The 10,268-nt window shown below is 40.0% G+C and overlaps 1 non-coding gene across 1 annotated transcript; it reads left to right on the top strand.

Moving 5' to 3' along the window:
• The first annotated feature begins 8,077 nt into the window (after positions 1-8,077).
• LOC147914125 (U6 spliceosomal RNA) lies at positions 8,078-8,181 on the top strand. The gene has a single exon (XR_015555892.1). It is a non-coding gene; the product is annotated as a U6 spliceosomal RNA (small nuclear RNA).
• Positions 8,182-10,268: the final 2,087 nt, after the last annotated feature.

Here is a 10,268-nt window from a genome sequence, read left to right as displayed (position 1 = left end):
GCCCCAGTAGATAGTTGTATGTCATAGTTGCACATCCTTCTAGTTGCTGTACGTGGGACGCGGCCTCAGCATGGCCGGACAAGTGGCGTATCGGTGCGCGCCCGGGATCCAAACCCGGGCTGCCAGCAGCGGAGCGCACACTTAACCACTAAGCCACGGGGCCAGCCCCCCTGAGTCCACTCTTTACCCCCTTTTCCATCCACTCTCCACATAGCAATCAGAATGATCCCTTATTATGTAAACCATCCAGGTGGTGGTTATAAGGATGTGTTCACTTTGTAAAAATTCACTGAACTTCAGGCCTATCATTTTTGCACTGTTCTGAATGTATTTTATGCTTTAATAAAAAGTTCACTTCAGTTTCCTCCTCCTCTTCCTCTCTCTCTCCCCTTCCCTTCCCTTCTTTTCCTTTCTGAGCAATTTAGTGAAGACCACTAGGTGAGGTGGGGCCAGGCAAGGGTGGAGGTGGAGAAGACAGGTGAAGAGTGGCCTGGAGTAGGGTGGGGAGTCAGAGCCTGAGTGGGGTGAGGAGGACGTCCATCTGAGGAGGCAACCCTGAAGAGGTGTGGAAGGCCCCTCAGGGTAAGGGAGTCTGTCACACGGAGTGGGGATGGCCCAGCACTGGGGTGTTAGAGACTGACTGAATAAGGAGGGCCTTTCTTCAGGAGTGTGGCCAGGGGCAGAGCAGCAGGACTGAAGCCTAGTGAAGAAGACACCTGTGCAGCAGAACAGCCCTGAGTAAGGTGAAATAAATAGAAATGTAATGAGATGCCGGGAGCTCCTATACTACCACCACTGAAATAGCAATGAGCGCACCTACGTCCCAGATCTTGGTTTCCAAATACATTCCCCACTTAAAAAAAAAAACCCAGAGATCCTTGGAGAAATGGCTGATTTCAGGGCTGGGGCAGAGAAAGCACAAGAAGATCTTGTTGTGCCAGAAAGTGAGGAAACAAAGAAAGATGGGGGCATGTCACAAGGACAGAAAGTAGCCTGAAGGGGCTCCCACTGGCTAAATCAGGGACAAGTTGAGTATCAAAATAAATAATAATGTTAATATCACATCAACAGGCTAAAGAAAAGTCACATCATCTTATCAATAGATGCAGAGAAAGCATTTGACAAAATCCAACACCCAATAATAATAAAAACTCTCAGCGAACTAGGAATAGAGGGGAACTTCCTCAACTTGGTAAAAAAAAATCTATGAAAACCTACAGCTGACATCATGCCTAATGGCGAAGAACTTTCCTGCTAAGATCAGGTACAAGGCAAGGAGGTCCCCTCTCACAACAAATTTTCAACATTGTGCTGGAAGTCTCAGTTAACGCAATAAGACAAGAAAAGTAAATAAGAAGTATAAAGATTGTGAAGGAAGAAATAAAACTGCCTTTGTTCATAAATGAATTGATTGTCTATGTAGAAAATCCAAAAGAATCAACAACGACAACAAAAAACTCCTGGAACTGCAGCTTTATTCATAATGCTATAACTTGGAAGCAATCAAAATATCTAGGAATACAAAAAAAAATCTTGGAACTAATAAGCAATCATAACAGGGATACAGAATACAAGGTTAATATACAAAAGTCAATCACTTTCTTATATACCAGCAATGAACAAGTGGAACTTGAAATTAATAACAATATACCATTTACATTAGCACTCCCCAAAATGAAATCCTTAGTTAAATCTAACAAACTATGTACAATATCTATACGAGGGAAACTACAAAACTCTGAGGAAAGAAATCAAAGAATTAAATAAATTAAGAGATAGTCCATGTTCATGGATAGGAAGACTCAATATTGTCAAGATATCAGTTCTTCCCAACTTGATCTATAGATTCAATGCAATCCCAATCAAAATTTCAGCAAATTATTTTGTGGATATTGACAAACTGATTCTAAAGTTTATATGGAGAGGCAAAGGACTCAGAACAGCCAACACAATATCAAAGGAGAAGAACAAAGTTGAAGGACTGACACTACCCAACTTCAAGACTTACTATAAAGCTACAGTAATCAAGAAAGTGTGATATTGGCAAAAGAATACACAAATAGATCAATGGAACAGAATATAGAGCCCAGATATAGACTCACATAAATATAGTCAACTGATATTTGACAAAGGAGCAAAGGCAAAATGATGGAACAAAGATAGCTTTTTCAACAAATTGTGCTGGAACTACTAGGCATCCACATGCAAAAAACTTAATCTAGACACAGACCTTATACCCTTCACGAAAATTAACTCAAAATGCATCATAGATCTAGACGTAAAATGCAAAACTATAAAACTCCTGGAAGATAACATAGGAGAAAATCTAGTTAACCTTGGGTATAGTACAATCCATGAAAGAAATAATTGACAAGCTGGACTTCATTAAAGTTAAGAACTTCTACTCTGAGAAAGACAATATCAAGAGAACGATAAGACAAGCCACATATTGGGAAAAAAAATATTTGCAAAAGACATCTGATAAAAGACTATTACCCAAAATATACAAAGATCTTTTGAAACTCAACAAGAAAACAACCTAATTTAAAAATGGAAAAAATACCAAAACAGATACCTTACCAAAGAAGATATACAGATGTTAAATAATCACATGAAAAGATACTCAGCATCATATGTTATTAGGGAAATGTAAATTAAAACAATGAGATACCACTACACACCTATTCAAATGGCCAAAATCCAAAGCATTAACATCACCAAATGCTGGCGAGGATGTGGAGCAACAGAAACTCTCACTTGTTGGCAGGAATGCAAAATGGTACGGCCACGTTGGAAGACAGTTTGGCAGTTTCCTACAAAACTAAACATACTCTTACCATATGATCCAGCAATAACATTCTGTGGTATTTACCCAAATGAATTGAAAATTTAGGTCCACACAAAAACCTGAACACATATGTTTACAGCAGCTTCATCCATGATTGCCAAAACTTGGAAGCAACCAATACGTTCTTCAGTAGGTGAATGGATAAATAAACTATGGTATATCCAGATAATGGAATATTGTTCAGCACTACAAAGAAATGAGCTATTAAGCCATGAAAAGACATGAAGGAACCTTAAAATGCGTATTACTGACTGAAAGACACCAATCTGAAAAGGCTATATGTATGTGCTATATGATTCCAACTATATGACATTATGGAAAAGGGAAAACTTTGGAGACAGTAAAAAGATCAGTGGTTGCCAAAGGTTAGGGGGGAGGGAGGGATGAATAGACAGAGCATAGAGGATTTCTAGGACAATGAAACTATTCTGTATGATACTACAATGGTGCATACATGTCATTATACATTTGTCAAAATCATAGAATGCACTACACTGATAGTGAACCCCGATGTAAACTATAGATTTGGGGTGATGATGTCAATGTAGGTTTATCGATTGTAACAAATGTATCACTGTGGTGTGGGATGTTGATAGTGGGGGAGGCTGTTTGTATGAGTAGGCAGGAGGTATAAGGGAGATTTCTATACCTCCCACTCAATTTTACTGTGAACATAAAACTGCTCTAAAAAAATAGTCTATAAAAAATAACAATAACAGATTATAACCCATCAAATAAAATGGGAAATCATGATATAAATTAATAAATGAATAAATTGAAAGTGTGATGAGGATTGGGATATTTACAGTTTCCAAGAACCTCCCCACAAAATACTTATTATTTACAAGGATCAAAAGAGTAACTTGACAGTGGAGAAACCTGGCAGACACTCTTAATCAATGGCTCAAAGTGAACTTCATCGGTAATGGGACAAATCGAAATCAGACCACATGATGGGATGCAATGAGAAGAGACACAGCCTCACTTCTGTGATATTCCTACCAAAGATGCAAAAGATATCAAAAAATATCAGTCAAACCAAAAAAATATCAGTCAAAGCCAAACTGAGAGACATGCTACAAAATAACTGGCCTGTCATCTTCAAAAGTGTCAAGATCATGAAAGTTAAGGAATGACTGAGGAACTGTTCTAGACTGAAGGAGACGAAAGAGACATAACACTAAATGTTTCAGAAATTGTATCCTTTGCTATAAAGGACACTATTGGGACAAGTGGGGAAACTTGAGTGGAGTCTGAAGATTAGACAGTAGCAATGGATCAATGTTAATTTCCTGATTTTGATGGTTGTGTTGTGGTTCTGCAGAACTATCTTGTTTGCAGGCAATACACACTAAAGTATCGGGGGTAATGGGAACCACGGTGGCAACTGACTCTCAAATGTTACCAAAAAAAAAAAAAAAAGGTTTTTGTACTATTCTTGCAACGTTGAGGTTTTTCAAAATTAAAAAAATTGAAATTTATTTTATAGGCTATCTGCATGCTATAGAATGAAGTTGGATCCCTACCTCAAACCACATGCAAAAATTAACTCAAAATGGATCAATGGCTTAAACATAAGAGCTAAAACCATAAAACTCTTAGAATCAAACATAGGGGTAAATTTTCATGACCTTGGATTTGGCAATAGATTCTTAGACATAACATCAAAAGCACAAGCGGCAAAAATAAAAATGGATAAATTGGATTTCATCAAATTAAAAACTTCTGTGCATCAAAGGACATTATCAAGAGAGTGAAAAGACAATCTACAGAATGAGAGAAAATATTTGCAAATCATATATCTGATAAGGGGTTAATATCCAAAATATATAAAGAACTCATACAACTCAATTGCAAAAAAAAAAAAAATCTGTTTTAAAAATGGTCAGAAGATCTGAACAGACATTTTTCCAAAGAAGACATACAGACGGCTGACAGGCACATGAAAAGATGTTCAACATCACTAATCATCATGGAAATGCAAATAAAAACCACAGTGAGATACCACCTCACACCTGTTAGAATAGCTATCCTCAAAAAGACAAGAGATAACAAGTGTTGGTGAGGATGTGGACAAAAGGGAACACTTGTGCACTATTGGTGGGAATGTAAATTGGTGCAGCCCCTATGGAAAACAGTATGGAGGTTCCTCAAAAAATTAAAAATAGAACTGCCATGTGATCCAGCAACCTCACTTCTGGGTATATATCCAAACGAAACAAAAACAGGATATCAAAGAGATATATGTACTCCCATGTTCATTGCAGCATTATTCACAAAATCCAAAATACAGAACCAAACTTAGTGTCCATCAATGAACGAATGGATAAAGAAGGTGTGATATGTATACAGTGGAATATTATTCAGCCATGAGAAAGAAGAAAATCCTGCCATTTTGGATAACATGGATGGACTTGGAGGGCATTATGCTAAGTGAAATAAGTCATACAGAGAAAGACAAATACTACATGGTATCATTTATATGTGGAATCTAAAGAAAATGGTCAAACTCCTCGAAACAGAGAGTAGAAAAGTGATTGTCAAGGGCTGGAGGTGGGAGAAATAGGGAGAGGTTGGTAAAAGAGTACAAACTTTCAACTATAAGGTGAATAAGTTCTGAGAATCTAATGTAAAACATGTGTGATTATAGCTGTTAACACTGTATTATATAATTAAAGTTTGCTAAGACAATAGACTTTAAATGTTCTCATCAAAAAAAATAATAAATGAGGTGACAGATGTGTTAATTAACTAGATGGGGAAATCCTTTCACCATATCAAATCACCACAATGTACACTTTAAATATCTTACAGTTTTATATGTCAATTATATCTCAATAAAGCTGAAAAATAAAGTATTATTTTAACCTTCTCACATCTGTCTAAAAAAAATAAATAAATACAAATGGCCAACAAGTACATGAAAAGATGTTCAATATCATTAATCATTAGGGAATGCAAATCAAAACCACAATGAGATATCGCTTCATACACACTAGAATGGCTATAATTTTTTTTAATGGAAAATAGCAAGTAATGGGAAGGATGTGGAGAAATTGGAAACCTCATGCTTTGCTGGTGGGAATGTAAAATGATGCAGCCATTTTGGAAAACAGTTGACAGTTCCTCAAAATGTTACTAGATGACCAGCAATTCCACTCCTAGGTATTGTGGAAATTAATAAAAGAAACCTCAACTAAATTTGAGTCAGAAAGGCCTGTAGGGGGAGCTCTCACACCCTATGGTATATAGATAATCACTCCAAACAGGAAGAGACATAGGCTGGCATCTTGGACAGAAAGTAAACCTACTTTACTACTGAAGGAAGATTTCTCTCCCCACCCGGCAACAGCCCAGCCAATGAGAAATGCCACAGCTCAGCCAATGAAAAGCCTTTGCTGCCCTGACCTGTGAGTTTCCCCCAATGGACTGTCCTTTAGAACAGCCCCTCCCTACTCCCCCTTTTTCTCTATAAAAGCAGCTCCCCTTGTTTGTTTTCCTGATTCGCCTATGGTTTGCCATAGCAAGCATATCCTGAAGTGCAATTCTTTGGGCTATTCCCAAATAAACCCATTTCGAGGGTAAAACAACAGGCAAATTTCCCTTTTAAGTTGACAGTATATACTCAAAAGAATTCAAACAATTATATGTACATACATGTTCATAGCAGCACTATTTACAACAGCCAAAGGACATTTGGGAAACAACCCAAATGTCTAGGAATGGATGAATGGATAAACAAATTGTGGTGTGTACATACAATAAATTATTATTCAGCCATGAACAGAAATGAAGTATAGATACATACTACAACAGGGGTGAACCTCAAAAACATTATGCTAAGTGAAAAAAAGAAGACACAAAAGCCCACGTAGTGTATGATTCCATTTATATGAACTATCCAGAATAAGCAAATCCATAGGGACAAAAAATTTGGTGGTCGCCAGGGCCTGGGGGAAAGGGGAATGGAGAGTAACTGCTTAATGGGCACGGGATTTCCTTTGGGGATGATGAAAATGGTTTGGAACTAGACAGAAGTGGTGGCTGCATAACATTGTAAGTGAAGTAAATGCCACTGAATTGTTCACTTTAAAATGATTAGTTTTATATTATGTGAATTTCATCTTAATTTAAAAGAAAAAAGTCTACTAGTCTCCTTCCCTGAACCTCATCTTCTCCCTATATATGAAAAAAAAAATCCCTATAAACTTTCAGATTATAACTCAAAGTATAAAATAAATATGTATCCATACTGATACAAATAAGTGATTAAATTAAGAAATCAATAAATAGGTAAGAAGACACAAATCTCCCATGCACAGGAATTCCAAACCATTTATATAGCTACTCCCCCACTCCTCAAGGAGGTGGAGCTTAACTCCTTTCTCCTTAAGTATGGACTGCACATCACGACATCCTTCCAAGGAATAAAATATTGAAAAGGGTCAGAGGGAGTAACTTTACAGTGGAGAAATCTGGAAATATGGTATTAACCAAGTGATCAAGGATAATGTCACAGCAAAAAGTCCTGTTGATAACGTGTCCCTTGATATGATGTAATAGTACTTCACCTCTGTGGTCTTCCTCCCCAAAACCTGTAACCCCAATCTAGGCATGGAAAAAACATCAGACAATCCCAAATTGCGGGACGTGCTACAAAACACCTGACCAGTGCTCCTCAAGACAGTCAAGGTCATGAAAAACAAGGAGAGTCAGAGACCAGAGGAAACCATGGAGACACGACACCCAGGCATAATGTGATGTCCTGGATGGCATGCTAGAACAGGAAATGGACATTAGGGAAAAACTAGTGAAATTAGAATACACTGTGGAGTTTAGTTAGTAGTAGTGTACAAACACTGGTTCTTTAGTAGTGAAAAGTGGACCATACTAATGTGAGATGCTAACAATAGGGGAAACCGGGTGAAGGGTACACAGGAACACTTTTACCATCCTTGCAACTTTTCCGTCCATCTAAAACTATTCTCAAATAAAAGCTTTATTTTTTTAAAAAAAGGCAAGGACAGAGAAATAAATATTAATGCCATCATATATGCAAACATATGCATGTGTAATACATATATGCTTATATACGCACAGTATATCTCAGAATGTGTACTCCAGAAACCAATAACACTGGAAGCCTGAAGCACAGGGCAGGGAGGACACTGCATCCCCTTTCTATCTTTTGAATGTTGACTATGAATGGTTACAAAAAGAGTGTTCTTTGCTCCCCTCAGCAGTCCATGTACTAAAATCGGAACGGTACAGAGAATATTAGCATGGCCCCCGCACAAGGATGACGTGAAATTTGTAAAGCATTCTATATTTTTTAGTGTTTAGTGGGTATAGAGTTTCAGTTTTGGAAGATGAAAAAGTTGTAGAGATCTGTTGCACAGCAATGTGAATACAGTCGGCTCTCCGTATCCACGAGTTCCACATCCATGGCTTCAACCACCCTGGATGGAAAGGCCTATAATGATTCCATCTGTACTGAACATGTATAGACGTTATTTTCTTGTCATTATTCCCTAAATGATACAGTATAACAACTATTTCCATATCATTTATTAGCTATTATAAGTAATCTAGAGATGATTTAAAGTATACAGGAGGATGTGTGTAGGTTATATGCAAATACGACAGCATTTTATATAAAGGACTTGAGCATCCTCGGATTTTGGTATCCACAGGGGTCCTGAAAACAGTCCCCCACAGATACCAAGGGATGACTGTATACTAAATACTAATGAACTATACACTTAAAAATGGTTAAGATGGCAAATTTAATGTTATATGTTTTTTACCACAATAAAGAGAGAGTGGAGTGCCAAAGCAAAAGTGATAAAAAAATCTGTTCAGAGATGAATACCCAGTTTATCTGAATAATTATATTCTGTCATTTTCTGCATATTTGAAAAATTAAAGTCTCAGGCAAAGGATTCTACATATGCAAAGGCCCTGAGGCAGAATGAAGCATAGCCAGTGTGGGCTGGAGAGCAGGGAGCAAAGGACAAGGTGGCACAGGATGAGAGAATTAGGTGGGGACTCAATATACAGCCACAGAAGACAACACCCTTCCCGCACATTCCAGAGGCTCCCACCCCTGCCAGCCTGGAAGCCGCTCCTTTCTCAGGCATTAACAGGGCTTGAGTCTGCCTCCCAAATCACCCAGTGCCAGCCCCAGCCCAGGCCCTGCTTTATCCTGAACATGACAAGCTCATTGTTCCCCTTCTCCTGAAGGCTACTTCCCCTCCACACAAGAGGCAGTTCTGAGCCGACAGGTTTCTGTGGGCGGATGCCCCGGGGCAGGGATCACAAAGACACGACTGTCTGTGGCACCAGGATCCTCGCCTGATCCTCCAGCCCCCACATCAAAGAGGAGAGATCAAAGCTCCCGCCAGCTGCCCACAGCACACAGTCCAGCCCTGGTCCCGAGGCAGCTCTCTTGTGGCACATTTCACCCTCGGAGTTGAGGAGGGAGGTGGGGGCAGGACACCAGCAGGAGCTGGTAGGTGCTAGCTGGGTGCCCGCCAGGAGAGCCAAGCCACAGGGCAGCAGCATCTCCTATGTGCACAGCACTCTACAGTGCACAGCACACCACGAGGAAGGCAGGGCCGGTACTGATGTGATCAAGACAGGTAAGGAAATGGAATTGGAGTGGGCTGAGGTCACACAGCTGGCCAGAGGGCCCAGGCCCTCGAGCTCCCTGTCCAGCGCCCTTCCCAGGAGTACAAGAGGCTTCCACCCCCAGAGCGGCAGTCTGGCTAATGCAGACGCCGGGGCGAGGCCCCCAAACTGTACCACTTAGTAGCCGGGATCTTTGGGCAGACGATGGCCTTCTGACCCTGATCTCCGAAAGGTGCCAAGTGCAGTGTCTGGCACATGGTAAATATTCAACAGACAGTAGCTCTTCTTACTGTGAGGCCCCAGAAACAATCTACGGAGAGTTGTTACTGAACAGCCAACTCACGTACGCCAGGGAGCATTGCATGGGCTGAAATAGGAGGAGGGGTGAGGGCAGCAGAGAGGCAGAGCACCTCCTGCGCAGGCCCTGTAGGGTCGGGCTGCCTCAGGCCTCAGAGAGGACCCTCTAAGATAAACCCCCAGCCCCAGCCCCAGGCTCGGCTTTGCTGAGATTAAAGGCAATCAGAGCCACAGAAGAGGCAGTGGCAGCCAGAAGACCTGGGAGTCCAGTCCCAGAGCTGCTCATAATGCATCATGTTACTCTGGCTGAGTCACTTCCTCTCTGAGCCTCGTGTTTCTTTCATCAGTAAAATGAGGAGTCTGGACTTCATGAAATTGAAGGGCCTTTCAAAACTAAGATCCTATAAATGTATTTTATTCCCAAATTCCCCCTAAAATAAACAGATAGGTAGATAGATAGAGATGGATGGATGGATAGATGGATGGATGGATG

This window comes from Ceratotherium simum, chromosome 22 (assembly GCF_057802395.1).
Source record: "Ceratotherium simum simum isolate JZ-2026a chromosome 22, ASM5780239v1, whole genome shotgun sequence".
NCBI classification, from domain to species: domain Eukaryota; kingdom Metazoa; phylum Chordata; class Mammalia; order Perissodactyla; family Rhinocerotidae; genus Ceratotherium; species Ceratotherium simum.
Note: the sequence above shows the minus strand (reverse complement) of the source record. Positions and strands in the feature narration are given on the sequence as shown.